The sequence below is a fragment of the Urocitellus parryii genome, chromosome 10, assembly GCF_045843805.1.
Source record: "Urocitellus parryii isolate mUroPar1 chromosome 10, mUroPar1.hap1, whole genome shotgun sequence".
Lineage (NCBI taxonomy): Eukaryota > Metazoa > Chordata > Mammalia > Rodentia > Sciuridae > Urocitellus > Urocitellus parryii.
In genome coordinates this window covers 118,909,541-118,927,696 of record NC_135540.1, presented here as the reverse complement: position 1 = coordinate 118,927,696, position 18,156 = coordinate 118,909,541, and the positions used below count along the sequence as shown (strand labels likewise).

The 18,156-nt window shown below is 33.4% G+C and overlaps 1 long non-coding RNA gene across 1 annotated transcript in view; it reads left to right on the top strand.

Moving 5' to 3' along the window:
- Positions 1 to 16,483, top strand: part of LOC113181764 (uncharacterized) — a 58,431-nt gene extending 41,948 nt beyond the window's left edge. Inside the window, exons 3-4 of the long non-coding RNA XR_013344430.1 lie at positions 14,083 to 14,174; positions 15,996 to 16,483. This is a non-coding gene — a long non-coding RNA (uncharacterized LOC113181764). The remainder of the gene's footprint in view (positions 1 to 14,082; positions 14,175 to 15,995) is intronic.
- The last annotated feature ends 1,673 nt before the right edge of the window (positions 16,484 to 18,156 follow it).

Below are 18,156 nucleotides of genomic sequence, written 5' to 3'. Positions count from 1 at the left end.
CCCTCAGAATTCACTCGTTTTCTCCCTTGCTGCAGAATTGCTGCACAATTCTGCATTCTACAGCTCCATCTTGTGTCACGCAGTGATTTAAAATCACTTTATGTTTTCTCTGAGCTGGATAATTATATTTCTGCTCTTTGAGGACACTGAATGATGACAAGGTGGGCTAGATGTAAATGCTTGGACAAATATTCTGAACAAGTGTTAATAATAGCCAGATGGGAGGTGCAGCTAATGTGCAATGCATTTGCTGCTCTTTCAATCAAGCTCCCTAGTAAATGGCTTTTCACTGCAACACTGGCATAACCTTGGCTAGCTGTCTCCTTCGCTCCAAGTTCCTGTGTGACAAGGACCATCAGCAGAGCATTACACTGGCCAGCTGCTTTGATATGCAGCTGTAGACTATAGGAATTCTTTGTGGGTTTATTCATTCTTCAAAAACAAAAATTGTCTTGATAGATGTATATTTTCCATGTGCCCATCTTTCAGTGTTGCTAGTTTTATATATGACACACTAGTTTCTTGGGAGAAAGTGACATTAATTGACATTTTTTTTTGCCTGTGTGTTTATCAAGTTAAAATAAAATATTAAAAAGCCTATACAGTTTAGGACACATATCCTGAGAGTCCTTGAGATAGGAACTACTACAGAGAAAAGCTGAAAGCACAGATTTTTGTCAGTGGAGCATGAAGATGACTAAGAATATGACCTCCATCCTACATCTTAAGTAGCCTGATTGTAATAGCAATTTCTATTGCTATAGGTGAATGCTCTTTTCTTAATATTTCAATTTTCTTTTAATTGCACATAATTATATTTAGGTTCCTTATAAAGTCATTCACTTATAAATATATACTCTATAATGAACTGGGTTTGTATTCACAAGAACAATATAGCCATATTTTAGCATATGAAATATAAATATTGCTGCTATAAAAACTCACATAAGGTACAATTTAAAGCAAATTCTAAATGCCAAACATTTCACATAAAGATATAATTTCATGTAGCTAATATCAACTTGTTAAGAAAAATGTCATTTAAAAAAATTAGTATATTTTTCCAAGTAAGCAATACCTTTATTTAAATGTGTCTGTCTTAGTCAGGTATGGTGGCACATGCTTATAATCCCAGAAACTTTGGAGGTTGAAGAAGGAAGATCATAAATTTGAGACCCTGAGAAACTTAGTGAGACCCTGTCTCAAAATAAAAAAAATAAAAACGGGTAGAGATATGGCTCTGTAGTGAATCCCCTCTGTACCCGTAAAGAAAAAAACAAACTGTCTTATATTGCAATATTATCTAATGGCTTTGTTAAAATCCTGAAAGCATACTAAATAAACACCCATAAAATAATTGCTTCTTTTAATGTCTGTATTTCAAAGACTGAGATGTATTTTTAAACATTTCTTTGTATAAAAATTCTTCATACATTTATGCTTTCCTCCTTTCATTCATTCACTAACAGATTTTTTAAAAGATATAATTGAGGACTTGCAAAATAAAAAGCAATATCATAGGTCAGAAAATAAAGCAAAACAGATAAAAAACAGTTTGCAATAGCACGTTCTCTGTTTATATCCGTGTGTGTATATGTCTCTGCATGTATATATGTGCATGCATATGTGTATGTGTGTTTATAGGAGTGTGTTTGTATTTGATTATGTTTGTTGTGAAGAGATCATAAATCATTTATTTTCCATAATAAATCATTATCTTAACCAACTAGAATTCATTGTAAATAACCACTTAAAACTTTGGTAAAACTTGAAATGAAAATCTCTAAAATTCTCTTTATACCTGATGCTTCATTATACCAATCTCATTTGGAAATTAGTTCCAACAAACATTGCTTATACTACCATTAGTTTTATATATGTAACAATCTTATTGGTGTTTAAAATACTAATGAAATTTTAAAAATGCATTATATGCCACATTCTATGTAAGAATTGCTTCTAAATAGTATTAAGTCAATGACATATATCAGTGATTTTTTTTTTCTGTAAAATTGGTCCCTCGTTAAGTACAAAAGCAATTGAAGTAACTCACATTAGGTTGCAGTGTGAGATGATCACATTAAATAGTAAAACATAAAAGGCATTATTTCTTCAAAGAATTATTTATTAATCAAGATTTACCAACTATTAAAATGCAGTTTTACTGCTTGAGAAAGAAGGGTTTAAACTACTTCTTTAAAAATATATGCATTATTGTGTGTGTGTGTGTGTGTGTGTGTGTGTATTTCTCACTTTTGTTTGAAATTCTTCTGCACTCTTAAGAACTCTGCAATGGTAACTATAACTGGAAATCTATGAAAAACTTTTTAATGTGGAGAAAGAGGTATAAAACCAGCAAAAAGTCTGATATCCAGCCATGGCAGTCATGCTCATGAAAAGGACCGGAATTTAAAGCAGTGAAAAAAAATGAAGCAAAGGTGGCTCTGGTAGTATGCAAGGAGCTCATGAGGTAATAACCCATGCCATTCAAGTAAAATTGAAAATGACCCGTCCTTTCTATATCCAGTTGGACTCTGAATAATACATTTTGGTGATATTGATTATACCCATGGAGTTGGATTTTCGTCGTCATATTTCACAGAGAAAATATGGCAGCCACAAAGAAACCTGCACAAACTAACCTGCTCTGGTATTTTGTACTAACCATTCGTGTTTCTAAACATAAGAAGGAATAGCAAGCTGATTAACTAAAATATTACCCCACACACACACACCCCCCAAAAAAAAGAAAAGAAAAGAAAAGAAAAGAAAAGAAAAAACTCACATATAGCCCTTGCTATGCACTTAGATGGGTCACACTAGTTCTCCTTAGAGTGTCGGAGCTTTTTATAGATGTGCTGTTATCAAATCCATCTGAGGAATGTATAGGTCACTCTGACCTTACTGTTCCATGAAGAAGGAAAAAAATGAATGATATTTCTTTTCTTATTTCACTACCTCTACTATTCCTTTTCCCCTCCATGTAATAAGCCTTTATTGAGTATGCAGGTGCTTGAGATTTAGCATGGACAAGATAGATGAACTCCTGGTTTGATGAGGCAAAAAAATGATAAATACATATAAAAATTATTAAAAAATCAGACAATGATGAGTGCTTTAAAGAAAAAATATAGCATAATGGGGTAGAGAATGACTAGGGGTGAAAGGATAGTTTGTTTATTGTGTTTTACCTTTGTGTTCAAATCTAATAAAACATATATAGCTCTTCAAACATGTACCTTTTCTATGGTAAAAATCAGAAAAATAGCTTGGGAGTTAAAATAGTACTCCATCTTGGCTGTGTATTAGAATAATCTGAAATGATTTAAAGCAAAAATAGCAATGTTGAAGCTCTCTCCCCAGAGAACCTGATAGATATGATCTGGGATGGGGCTTAGCATTATTATTTTACATCAACTTTCCAAGTGAATCAGATGTGCAGTCATATTTAGAGAACACTGACTCAAAAAAATCTATAGAATACCATGCTAAGCGAAATAAGCCATTCCCAAAGAACCAAAGGCTGAATGCTTTTCTCTGATAATTCACAGTAAGCGTGGGAGGTTGTGGGGAGGGTGTTAGGGAAGAATAGAGGTACTTTGGATTAGATAGAAAGGAATGAAGGGAGGGGAAGGGGTATGAGGATAAAAATGAAGCAGACATTATTACCCTATGTGCATATGTGATTGCACCACCAGTGTGGCTCTGCATCATGTACAACCAGAACCATGAGAAGTTATACTCCATTTATGTGTGATGTATCAAAATGCATTCTACTGTCATGTATAATTAATTAGAATAAATAAAAAATGTAAAAAAAAATTCACAATCCTTTCTTCTAAGTTTTTTAAATGGACAACATGATTGCTATCTATAGCTACCTCACTGTTCAACAGCACATCAGAACTTCTAACTCACTTAAAGCTGTAACTTAGTACCCATTGGTCAACCTTTCTATAACCCTTACTCCCCACTATTATTCCATGGTTCTGAAATATCTCAGCTTTTGTCTCAGTGCCTTCTCTCATGTTAGAACTACTGTAAGAAACAAAGTAATTAGTAAGTAATGCAGATTCTGTGTTGAGTTTCTTACAATCAAGATCCAGAGAGGTAGATGTAAACATGCACATAAAAATAAAACTTTATGGAGATTTTTCAAATTATACTATCTCTAAACAACATTGTAGCATAAAATGGAAAAGGTTAAGCTTTTCTTTCTTTTGAGAGGATTTAGAAAAGCTAAACTAGAGAAATGTTCTTTATCTGATTTGTGTTCAAGGGATTTAGAGGAATTCACCTTCTAAATTAGTATACATAACTAGTTAACTGATGTAGAATATTCTCAAATCCAAGTAGATTGAGGCATAGATTTATTGGTATGAGTAATAAATAATTCTTTTTATTCCAGTTCTCCATAACTTTTGACTTTGTCAACATTACAAAAGTATTCTATGCCATTCTCTATTAATTCATATAAGGAATACCCAAGATTTTAAGATACAGTGGAATAACTTAAGGATAGTAAGAATGACCCATGAATATGGACACACACACACACACACACACACACACACACACACACACAGTATTTCCCTTGGAATTTGACAAATTGGAAGCCAATTTAATGTAGCTTATCAGAAAAAATAAATAGTTTATATTTGTCAGCATGAATCACTTTGTAGTAATGAATTTATTTATATAGTCTGAGCATTTCAAACTAAAAATTCAGCTTAAACTTATGGCTTGTGTGTTATGTTAGAGGCTGTAAGACTTAATTATTCTTTTCAATCTGCACTAGAAATTGTCTCCATGTGGGTTGTAAAAATTTCCTCAGCTGAACACCTGAAGAATTGTTTCCTTGTTTAAGTAAAAGGCAGTCTTCTAGTTTTCCCTTAAATAAAACATACTATTTTCCTTAAAGGTTGAGCAAAATTCACATTCTTTTGAATGTTTTAGGTACTTGCTGCTTTTTAAACTATAAAAATGGAATAATAAGCTAAAATTATATTTTCCATTTATCATACAATAAAAAGTTCAGCTGCCTCTTTGCTGTTCACAGAACATACTTTCACTTTTTTTTTGCAATATCCCCAGTTGAAAATTTTCCATATCTCTTAAGTTCAAGTTCTTTTTTTCTTGACAATTCCTTCTTCTCTTCCTCCTTTTCTTCTAATATTTAACAGTAAGCAATGGGAGTATTCAGGTAATGCCTTCAATATTTTGGTTAGAAATCTCAGCTAAGAATCTGATTTCATCCTTCACAGGTTCTCTCTTCTACAGAACACAATTCAGTTTAGTTCTTGACCATATTAATAACAAGGATCATCTTTCTTCCAGTTTTCAAAAAACTGCTCCTCATTTCTGTGCCTTACCAGAATGACTGAATCCCTTTGTAATGCTGGGGATTGAGCTCAGGGCCACAATGAGCTTAGGCAAGGGCTCTACCTCTTAGCTATATCCCCAGCCTGCAGAATGATTTTTAGCATCTATTCATACGCTAGCATTCTATTCATGATTATTCAGGTTTTCTCTAAGAAGTTAGAGACTTCTCTTCAGTTCTTTTCTTTCCTTTCTGAGCCTTCTTCAGAATCCACTTCAGTGTGCAACAGTCCCTTCACAGCAAAATGTTTTCCTAACATATCCCTCAAAACTGCTCCAGCATTTACCCTTTGAACAATTTCAAAGTTGCTTCTACATTTTTATGTATTTGTACAGTAGTGTTCCACTTGCTGGTACCAAAATTTGTTTTCTGTTTGTGTGTCTGTTTTTCTTTGTGGTAGGGGAATTGAACTCAGGGGTGCTGTATCACTGACTGAGGTACATCCCCAGCTCCTGTGTGTTTTTAAATTTTGACACATAATCTTGCTTTTGCCCAAGGCTGGACTCGAATTTGTGATCTTCAACCAATCAAATAGCTGGAATAGGGCTGGAGATGTGGCTCAGCGGTAGCGCGCTCGCCTGGCATGCGTGCGGCCCGGGTTGGATCCTCAGCACCACATACCAACAAAGATGTTGTGTCCGCCGAGAACTAAAAAAAAAATAAATAAATATTAAAAATTCTCTCTCTCTCTCTCTCCTCTCTCACTCTCTCTTTAAAAAAAAAAAATAGCTGGAATAACAAAAGTGTGCAACAATATCAAGCCCTTAAGTCTGTATTGAGGGGCTCAGTCACATTGAGTATTAGGGCTTTAACACAATAATTTAGAAGGGGTGGACAGAATTCCGTCCAGAGCACATATTAAATACCATATTAATATACAACATGAGAAAGTTGTCATTTGTTATGACTGCCTACATGTTTGGAAGCCATTTGTGATGTGCACAGCATATGGGCCACAATAGGTCCCTGTGGCAGGCAAAGTGAGCCAATGCAGATGTGCTCCTCTTCCGAGCTCCAATTTGTTATAGGAGTCCTCTGCAACAATCACTCCCAATTCAATAAAAATTGACTTGGAGAAGCATCTGATTTGCCATCCCTGGTGCACTGTAGCACAGAGGAAATCACATAGCAGCAGTTTTATAGTTAGTGGTCATAGGGTATCCCCCACAAAGGAAACACAAGACAATTTAAAAAAATGTCACTCCCCTGATTTATGGATCTAGCATACAGTTTATGGAGCTGCCATATTAACCTGTATTCTAGAAAAGTAGATTATTTTAAAGCTATATAGTCAATAATGCCCTTTAAAAGGGCACAAATGAGGTTTTCAAATGAAACAGAATCCCACATCTACCCCAGAGAACACAAGGTTCCTAGTGGAGCTGGAATTATGTCAAAATATGGCATTCCCTTTTTCATGAGCAAAAACAAATTTGCATGTATTTCAACTAATATTTTCTGTAAGTTTTTACTTGATAGCATTATAAAATAAAAAAGAGATAGACTATAAAAAAAGTTACAGCTGTAGCAGAATTTGACTTTCCTAATGCCTGAATTCCTTCTGAACTAGCCTGCTGAAAATTTTCTGATATTATTCTTTGCATTATTTTCTAGCAGAATTGACTTCTGATAGCATGGTCTATGGGTTTCTGGTAATATAAAATATTCAATAATTATTAGTCAATTAAACAACAGTTTGAAATGAATACATGGACATAAAGCACCATGTATATTTAAGTATTTTGACATACACAAAGAAATAAGTGTGGTTTTCATATTTCTATCAGTACTTCAGGTAGATGTGACTACAGAGTAGATTCTCAAGTCTTACAAAATTTTATAGCCATAATAAACAAATGAAACATGTGCAATTAAATCCATTTTATAAGAAGTAGGGTGAATATATGCAATATTAAATCTTACAAAAAGTTGTTGAAGCTTGTAAACATGATTCTACCAGGACCTGAACTTATATACTACTGGTCATAAAATGTCTATATTCCTTTTACCATGAGATACTCCCTCTAAACTCTTACAGCCCAAAGTAGAAATCAGTAATATAGGAATAGTATTTTGCACATATAGTGAAATTTTGATAAATACCTTCCATGAGAAAGTGACCACACAGGAAATGATTACAATTTTATAGAGTCTCTAACTGCCACAGTAGGTAATTAGAGTTTCTATTATTGAATATTCCAGAACTGATTTTTCTAGATACAGGAAATTATCTCTATATAATTTCTAATAATTTTGAACTTGGGTGAAAATATCCAAGGTATAAAACCTGTATGGTTCATAATCCCCACTTTCTGGTCATCTCCCATCATTGTGGGCTATGATTTATTCAAAACAATAGTACCTGGTGGTATGTCTTTAGTATCCCATCCAAAACTCATGTTGAAATTGAATTGCTATTATGATAGATTAAGAGGTGGGAACTTTACTAGGAGATTAGGTAATGAGGGTTTGTGATAATTTAATGCTTTTGCCTCAGAATTGGCAAAGGATTATCACCAATGTGGCTTCCAGATTAAAAGGCTAAGTTTGGCTAATTTTCTTCTCCCTATCTTATATGTGTTGGCTTGTTTCTTAACACCAAATTATGATGTGGCATGAAGGCCCTCAATAGATGCCAACACCATGTTCTTGGACATCCTAGCTTCCAGAACTGTGAACCAGAGAAACCTTTTTTGGTTTGTTTATAATTTACCCAATCTTTTGTTACTCTGTACAGAAGGGAAAAGTGGAGTAAGACATATGGTAAACATAACACTGCATGTGCATAATTATAGCACAGGAGATGGTTGCCTGCATTGCTCAGAGATACTCTTTTTCTTTGGCTTTGAAAAAAAATAAATTGCCATGTGTTGATTTGCTATGGAGAGGACCACACCTAAAGAAACTGTACATGGCCAATAGCTAACAATAGCAGCCTTCCAGCACTTTCTGAAAACTGTCAAAATCTACAGGAGTTTGGAAGAGGATCTTTCCCTACTTTAGCCAGATAAGACCACAGCCTGGTTGATTCTCTGCTTGCAGCCCCGTAAGACTGAAGCAAAAGAATAAACCCATTTTTTTTTTCAAACTCCTGACCAACAGAATGATAAAGTTATAATTTTGTGTTGTTTAATCTTCAAGGTTTGTGATATTATAGCCACATGTCAATAGAGAATCAAACAGACTCATTTACTATGGGTTTATGCATTATCAATGATTTTCTGACTTACCAAAAACTTTAATAAAAATAAATTGACTAACATATGCACATCTACAGAGTCATATAAACCATGTACACATAGGTGTACATACACACAAAAATACCTGACATCTGCGTATATAAAATGTTAGCCCAAAGTGAGGTATATCTACCACTTACGTAAGACATTTATTTTTAAAATTGCATTATTCAAGTTCTATGTGGTTGGACTGATACTGTGTTAAAGTTTTTGAGCTTGGAAAATAAACTGAATTTTTATAAGTAATGAGAAGCCTAGGTAAAGCACTCCTAGTAGATTGGTCAAAAAGTTGAAGGCCTGAGGCTTTGCCAATTACTAGCTTCCAGAAAATTCAGAGGTCATCACTGCTATTACAAACTATGAAAATGTTTAAAATTCTTTCTGTGTGATGGAAGGTTAAAAGCTGAAGTATGTGTTGCCATGGCAATAGTGTTTTATTTACAGCACTTGTCTTTTCTAGAACTTGTCCATTAAATGGTAGAAAAGAACCTCTTCAATCTTAACATTTTATTACCTAGTAGTTTTCATTACTGTAATAATATTTGTTCACTTTTCAATAAGAAGCACAAAATGTTCCATTGCTCATTTTGTCCATTTGTTTAATGACATTGGTAGGCTTGTTACATAAATTAAATACATCTAAAGAAAATGAATATGTACTAGTTAATACAATTGAATCCATGTAAATACGCTACCATGTCTCTAAACATTGGCAAATATAACAAATCCTCACAAATACACAGGAGAGAATGTTATAATATCTGCTTCACATCTATCCAGAGTAGTATCAGAACCACTTCATTTCCTGTTTTTATTTCTTTCTGACAAAGTATTAATCAGCATAGGTTAGGCTAAGCAGATGTAACAATTGCCTCTACCATTGAGTGGCTTAAAACATCAAGCATTTATTTCTTGCCTTCACAAAATCACCTATATTCCTAGTGAGTCTCTGAGGTATCCAGCTTCTGCCCACTAATTCTGAAAGTCTCAAAACAGTTTCACAGTAGTCCTGGAAGGAGAAGGTCATGTTGAATAGCATTAAACTGACCCAAAGGGACAGTAGTTTGGAAACCACCTGTTACATGACCCTTCCTAATTTTTAGAGGGCTGGGACAAATACATGCATGTTACATTTTGCTGAGTGTTCAGAATACTCCAATATATACCATTTAGGCACAATTATTTATTTGTTTCCAGTGGCCTCATTGGCCAAATGAGGTCCTCCAAATATATATTATATGTAATATATAATACTTTATAATTATATATATAATATAATAATATATGTAACACTTTAAATCATACATTCCTGTCCTGTTTAGTTGTACTATGCTCTTGAAGAGCTCTCTTCCACCATTCCTTTGTTTATGTTTACATGATAGCATGCTGTGAGAAGCTTCATTACGTATTTACCACATACATTATTCTATCATTCTTTCTGATATTTGTGTGTGTGTACTGTTTTTGTACCCTCTCCTTCTTTACTTTCCCCTGCTGTGAAGAATGCAGGATTCAAAGAACCCATGTTATGGCTACTTGTGTTACAGAAGGAATATAGAATATAATATTTACATAATTCATTTTTTAAATTTTTTATTTGTTTTAATTAGTTATACATGACAGTAAAATGCATTTATGCACTTTCATATATCATACATAGATGGAATATAATTTCTCATTTTTCTGAGTATACATGTTGCAGAATCATATTGGTCATGTAGTTCCATATATACATATAGTAATAATATTTGTTTTGTTCTACTATCTTTCCTATCCCTACATCGCCTCTCCTTCCTCCCATCACTTCCCTCTACGTAATCTAAGGTAATGCTATTCTTCTCTAGTGCCCTACCATCACTTTATTGTGAATTAGTATCCACGTAATAGAGAAAACATTCAGCTTTTGGTTTTGTGGGATTGGCTTATTTCTCTTAGCATGATATTCTCCAACTCCAACCATTTATTGGCAAATTCCATAATTTATTTATTGTCCTAGCTAAAGCATTAAGCACAGTATGTATGCATATTTACATATTCACTACCTTTAAAACAAACTAATAATATTCAGAAATAAAAGATGTGATCATTTACATTGGTGTAGGCTTGTAATATCTGTATCTTTTCACTTATTCACAGAGGCGGCTTTTCAAACACTATCACCCATTTGATTAGACAATTATTTCAACATTAAACTATTAAGCATACTTGTGATATTCTATGTTTGTGATTACTTATTTTCAATTCTTTGCTAACAGCTGAAATAAATAGTATGAAAGGAGGCATGGAATTAGAACTAAAAATTCTTTTTGGTGAATGCATATGTAGAGAACTTTCTGGAAATGTCTGTGTGAAGTAAAATAATTGCAAATAGTAACCTGAAGTAACCAGTAGGTAAATCATTTTGAGCCTATTTCTCTTTTAATTGGTAGGTTGCTACCAAGAGCTGCAAGAGCATCAACAACGTATTTCTTCAAAATATAGAGCTTACAAGTTTTCTAAGCTCCCTGGTGTTTGCAATCTATTCCAGTCTAAATGTCCTCTAATTTTACATCAATCATCTAATGATCTAGATTGCCCATTGCTTCCAGCTATCTTTTCATGTTTTATTTGGTTAAAGGAAAATCAGCTTTACATTGTGAAAATGCATACTGTTAGTGAATTGTAAAATTGTGAGGAATTGTGCTATAATTACTGAATATTGGCTCTCCACGAACATGTTGCTTCAACGTGGGAAGATCTGCCAAGGAAATTAAGTTTCTCTCCTCAGTAGTCCATCGTTATAGGAACAATTGTGGAAATCAAGTGAGATGTGGAACCATTTTTGATTGCCTTAAATGGCACATTTATACATGCCAGCAAGAATCTACGCTTCTATATAAATTGCAAAAGGAAAATGAAACAGTCTGTGGATGTGGACTCTCTCGGGTTGAATGTAGGTGGATCAGCTTGTACTTAACATCTGTTCAGGCTGGAAATGCAGGGGAGGTTTAATATGTTTACTCAATCATACTGATTTCCTGGGTGCCAAGGCAGAAAATCTAAAACATATGACTTCTGTTCACACTATGAGGGAGCTATTTAGAACAAAGGTGATGATCCTGGAAGAAAATGTGGGGATGCTATCTCGGGTGCCAGCACAGTTGGAATTCTTTGCTGCCAGCAATCAAGAGCCCTTAAACATCAACATTGCAGGCTTTTGTCAACCAGCATACAGGACAACTTCTGAAAACATCTAAGAGGGAATAAGAAACAAAACTGGCATATTTCTTAACATATCAACAGAATATCAACATATGGTCTCTAGTCCTTTTCATTCTACACCCCCTCGACTCTGCAAAATTATAAAGGGTTTCATGTAGCATTCCAATTTAGATAGTTGTTTCTAAAGCTAAATTTCTTTTGAAAGTTTTCCTGCACTCTTAAACCCTTTAGCTAGAGAGACAGTATTTTGTTACAGCATCAAGAGATAGTCACAGGAAGAAATTTGCATGTGATGTTCTTTCTAGAAAAATCTGAAACCAACATATATAGATAAAATATATATGTATATATATATATATATGTGTGTGTATATATATACATATATATATATATATTTATATATAAATATATAAAACATGTGAGAAGAAAGTCTTACCAAATTCTGTATGTTTATTTTTCTTGGATATACTTTACCTCTGGTTAGTTAAAGTGAAAATGATGTAAAGTCCAGGGTGATTTTTTGTTGTTGTTTTGTTCTTTGTTTTTCTTCTTCTTGTAGTTGTTATTCAAATTCTCCTAGCTATACTTAGACCTCTGCTATTTTCAATGTGTTAGAAATATAAAATTATTGCTTTATTTTATAACAATTGTAAACACTAGCACAAAGAATGACATAGGGCTTTTAAAAACTTTTGTCAACTATTAATTTAAACCCTACTTTAAAAACTACATAAAATACACAGAACCCAAATATTCCAATGATGAACCAAAATATGTCTCAATAAGCAGTAATAGGGTTTGAGCTATAGAAGTGGTAGGCGACTTAAATCAGGACTTGATTATTGACATTAGCCCTCATCAGCATCTGAATATTAACTGAAGTGCTTGTAAGACATCAATTTGCTGCAACAAGTAGCTAGAGAAAATATCCTATGGTGACAAAAACAGTATGTGCTGCGTGACTTCCAGCCACACATAAAGAAATGTACACAAGGCAATTCAAAAATTCAATTAGTTGTTAAAAAATGTGCTCGTAGGCATGGGTTTAGATGTTCTTACTTCTCATTACAAGTACAATCATTTCATCAGAATAAATATACAGTATTTCAGTGAACAAACTCATAGTAAAAAATTTCAAATATAAAAACAATTTTTTTTATTTCAAAGGGAGGTTTGAAGTCTAAACTGGCTCCAATTTTAAATTAAAACATGTTTTATATATGTAAGTCCAAAATGATATTTCAGTAAGACTAATTTCTTTGAGATGTGTTTCCTCCTATAATACATGTTAGTGATATTTATAGATGTGCTTCTGAAGTGAATACTTATCTAGAAGTTACTTCATAAAGAACAAGGATACCAAATTTGAAAGAGAGAGAGACAAAGAGCGACAGATGGAAACACAAAAAGAGCAAGCATTACTAAGGTATTGCTATTGGAGCCAAGGCAAAAGGCCTTCTGGGGTCCCAACTGAATTCTCTCACCCACTTGAATCAGAAATAAGAAAAAAATACAATATTAAAAGGAAAAAAACAAAACTGATATACTTTACCAATTCTGCAGAAGCATTACAGTTTAATAGGAATAAAAATGTGAGGAAATATACACATGGAGATTCAGCCAGACTGCGGCAACCCAGCACAAGGTTGTAATTCTGATTTTGTGAGTTTTGTTATGTGCCTTTTGGCACCAGGATTGGGGGTAGTTTCATCTTCCATTCTCAGTATGATATGTCTGCCTACAGAGAGCTGCAAAGGAGAAAATAGTTTAAGGGGCAGGTTCCTAGGAACTGTTTAGCGACTGAGTTAATTTAAATGGGCCCTGTTATTACCATAGTAATCCTTTTCAGAATGAAAAAGAGAATTCTATAATTTCCTCATCAACATAGACTGTTGGCTCTGCTCTGCATCAAGATTGACAATGGAGAAATGTAGCCTGTCTTCTAAGTCCTACATAATCCAATGATCAGAAGGTAAATTGTAGATCACCAGTACTGAGATAGTTCTACATGATAATCTAGCTGGAGTCTGGCATAAAAAAGAACTTTCTAAGCACTCTAATGACTTCAACTACCATTTTACAGCATTTACCCTGAAATAAACATTTACTGTTAAAATTTACATGTGAAGTTGATTTCTATATTCACTTTCCAACAAAAGATATCCCAAGACATCTGCATTTTTCCTTTTAAGTAGCAAAATTGAAAACACTGCACTTTTCTTAATCAACTTTCCTCAAGTTATCTTTTTTTTTTCCTCACAGGATATGACTGTTCAGTTTTTATACCAGAGAGGTTTTCACTGTTTTGACAAAAATCCTGGCTAATTTAAGCCCTTGGCAGGAAGCAGGTTAAGGTCAGTGAAATAGCATTATCATATATTGTCTTGTTCAGTGAAGTAACGCTTAAAGAAAACTGTCTACTGAAAGCCAACCAGATCCCTGTCAACTCTGAAACTGTCAGAAAATTTGAGTCTTCCAGCCTGTTACTCAAGTTCCCCTTTGTATTCGAAGAGTTATGGACTAAGTAAATGTCTTTCAGAATAAGTCAAATTTAAGAGTATTGTCTGGCTCACTGTTTCCATTGTATGAAATAATCATAGCTTGGTGGATAATAGTAAAGTTGGAAGTGAAAGAAAGCTGTGTAAGGTTAGAATGTCCAGATTTCAGCCTCCAACACTGTCAAGGAACTTTCTAAGCACTCTAATGACTTCAACTACCAACTAGGGCCAGTGAAATCTTATTTCCCAATAAGCCTGTTTTAAGTATCACATTGAATACATTTGTTGAAAACATATTTGAAATAAAAATTTATAACATTGCTTAATTCTCACAGGATCTTAAGGAATTTTAAGTTTAAATAATCAATAATTATAATCTTTAACTTGTATCCAGCAAAGTTTATAAGAATGCCTATTGATAACCCTTCATTTATTTAATCCCTCCTGAAGTCATTTAACCATTAATTGAATAAATAAATTGTGCAAGTGAATAGCTTTAATAGCAATATACTATGAATCTAAAGAAAAATAACTATAATGAGTATCTATGTTGAAACAGGGTCAGTTTTTTTAAAGGAAGTACATAAAAAGTTTTACTGAGTTTGGAAGACAATATCCTTTTGTTAAGCCTAGAGACTTTTTATTTCTGAAAATAAATTTGGAATTAAAATATCTTATTAATCAATTTTGAAATCTACAAAAGACTTGCAATTATCTTTAGAGTAAGATCATAAATATGTTGTCCTTAAGGCCTATCTCAATACGCCTCTTCCATCCCTCAAAATGACAGGATTACATGTGGCACTTTAGCACTAGACTTTTGCTAGAGAAATAACACATAGTCATCTCTGGCACAGGCTTGGGTAGGGTCTTCTCCACATTAGTAACTAGATGAAAATCTGCAGAAATTTTCTTCTCAGTCCTTTTTCATGGTAGAGGATCCTAATTGTTACTCCTTAGATAGCCAATTAACTAAATGCCATCTGAAAGTATAAAATGATGAATATATATTTGAGAATTTTGAAAAATCTTGCAGCATTACCTTGTCATGAAAACATGTAACAATGTTTTTTGAACAATTTGACCTAAGAAGTGAGTCATACAGCTCAGGCAATGTCCACCTTGCTATTCTACATTCTTGGTGTAACTATAAAACAAATTGAACCGACTTCATGAAAAGTCTATAGATTGCATCTTAATTTTTTTTTTGCCATTCTAACTTCTACATGTTTTTTCTTTCAACCTAAAAGTTATATACAGCTTTTAACTTTGCACATGTTTACCTTCTTCCATTTGAGACTTGGCCTTGACATATTCCTCCCTACATGGATGAATATGTCTATCTCACTTCCGTTGACTTTCAACATTTTGGCTCTTGGTCAATGTCATCTACTCTAAAACTAAACTAATTTACTGTCTGACACAGTTTGATTATTGCCCTATTGTATGTTTTGGTCACTGGGCATTTCTGTCATTAATCTAACCAACCATTTGGAAAGATATCCTCTTAAATGCTGTTGAAGCTAATTACATTTTCGGCTTCACTCTAATTATGGAGACATGAAACAACACACACAAAGAGAGCTACTCACTTTTTAATTTTTATTCATGATATTTCCAAAAAACACTTTAAACCTTGATTATATTGCTAACATTTCTGTTTCTTTTTCTTTTCAGTTGAGCCTTTACATCACCTCTTGGCCCATTCAAGACTTTATGAATTGACTACTGAATTTCTTCCATGGAATCCTGTTTTTCTAGCATTTATAAATCAATCAAATACATACACATTAGACTCATTTGCAAAAATACAACATCTAACATGTCTCTCACTTTTTACAATTCTTTGCTTAGTGACCCCTGGTTAGGAGCCAAGGCCTAAGCTCCTCTGTTAGACATTGGAGGTTCTCTCAAATTCCCTACTGAATGAACCTTTATGTTCTTGTTTCTCGTAATCTTATTATTTCAAGAGAGAGTTAACTTGCCTGTTTTCTAGGTCACATTCTTATATCTGCATATTTGTTTATGTTTTCTCCTAAAATTCATTTTTTTTTTACTCCTCCCTATTAGTAAGCCTTACTTGTCTTTTCAAGGATCATTAAATATCAAATTTTCAATGCGAATTTCTATTTTACCACTTCATGGAGTGCTCGGTCATGTGAAAGAGGAAGTTATGTAAGCAATAAATAAAGTCTTATTCAAATAAATACTATATCTGGAGATTTGTTATGGTGAAACTAGAATTACACAAGTTATCCCTGGTTTGTGTGTTTTTCTCAGCTAGATTATAATTCTTTTATGTAACAAATAACAGAATACTCCTCTTTCTCTTCCTTATTTTTATTAGTCCTTATAAATTTTTTAAGTGAAATGTGTTCAGTATATTGCATTACTGCTTGATTGCCTGCATATGGAAGGCCATTATATAGAGGCATGGCTTTTCGACTTTTAAATAAATTTAACTCAAGAAAGCCTTACAAGACCATATGAAAAAGTCCCCACTTATAGCATAATGTTATAGTGAGTTAATTATGCAAGTGACTTTTGAGGGATTTAAAGTGTCAGGTATTCTTCAAAATGCCAAGGAAACAGCGTGAGGGGAGCTCCTAAACTCATTAGATTATGTTCTTTTTTTTAGCATTGAGCTCATGTTACAGTGGCATTTGTTGATTGGTATGCATCTTTTCATTCTACATTTCCATATTCTGTATTCCTGATGGCTACATAACTTTACATCCCAAAGGCAAATACCATCTCCATTTTCCTTCCCATTGGAGAGATGCTAATCACAGATGTTTCCATGTAGCAGACAGAAAATATGATATTTTTCAACACCATGCATAATGTGCACACATACAATATCATTATTTATATAACTATTTATATATTCGTCTGGCATCCAGTGTACTGGTGTCCTCTACATAAACAAATTCTTTCAACTGAAATGAGTGCTCTCTATATTTTTCTTTCTTATTAAAAAAATTCGGATTCAAACTTTTTAAGTCCTCAGGTTCCTATTCTCAATTTCTTGTTGACCAAACATTTCCTGAGCTCAAAAGAACTATCCTTAAATGCTTTAAATAATGAAGAAATATTTTCTGAGAAAGTTTGAATTTTCTACAATCAGGTTGAATGGCACTAAAATTTTTAATACAAATGCTGAAAAGGTAAACATTGTCATGTACTTGTATTAGCTTATCAATAGAGACTACTGAATTGTCTTTTTTTTCTGATCCAAAAGTAATACATGTTTATTATTTAAAATTTAAATATTTTAGAAATATTTAATATAAAAAAGACATGCATTTCATCATCTCTCCCAATGAAACCATTAGTAACAATTTGGGGACTATACCTCTGGTTTTCTTTCTCTATTAAAACAATTTTTCTGGGCTAGGGTTATAGCTCAGTTGGTAGAGTGCTTGCCTCACATGCACAAAGCCCTGGGTTCAATTCCCAGCAACACACACACACAAAAAGATTATTCTTCTGTTTTTATCCTGAACTTTTAACCCATTTCTTCTCATCCTGTTTTTTTTTTTTTTAATTTTATTTATTTATTTTATTTTATTGGTTGTTCAAAACATTACAAAGATTGCAGAATCACATCGGTTACACATCCACATTTTTACATAATGCCATATTAGTAACTATTGTATTCTGCTACCTTTCCTATCCTCACTATCCCCCCTCCCCTCCCCTCCCATCTTCTCTCTCTACCCCATCTACTGTAATTAATTTCTCTCCTTATTTTTTTCCCCATTCCCCTCACAACCTCTTTTATGTAATTTTCTATAACATTGATGATCTCCTTCCATTTTCATGCAATTTTCCTTTT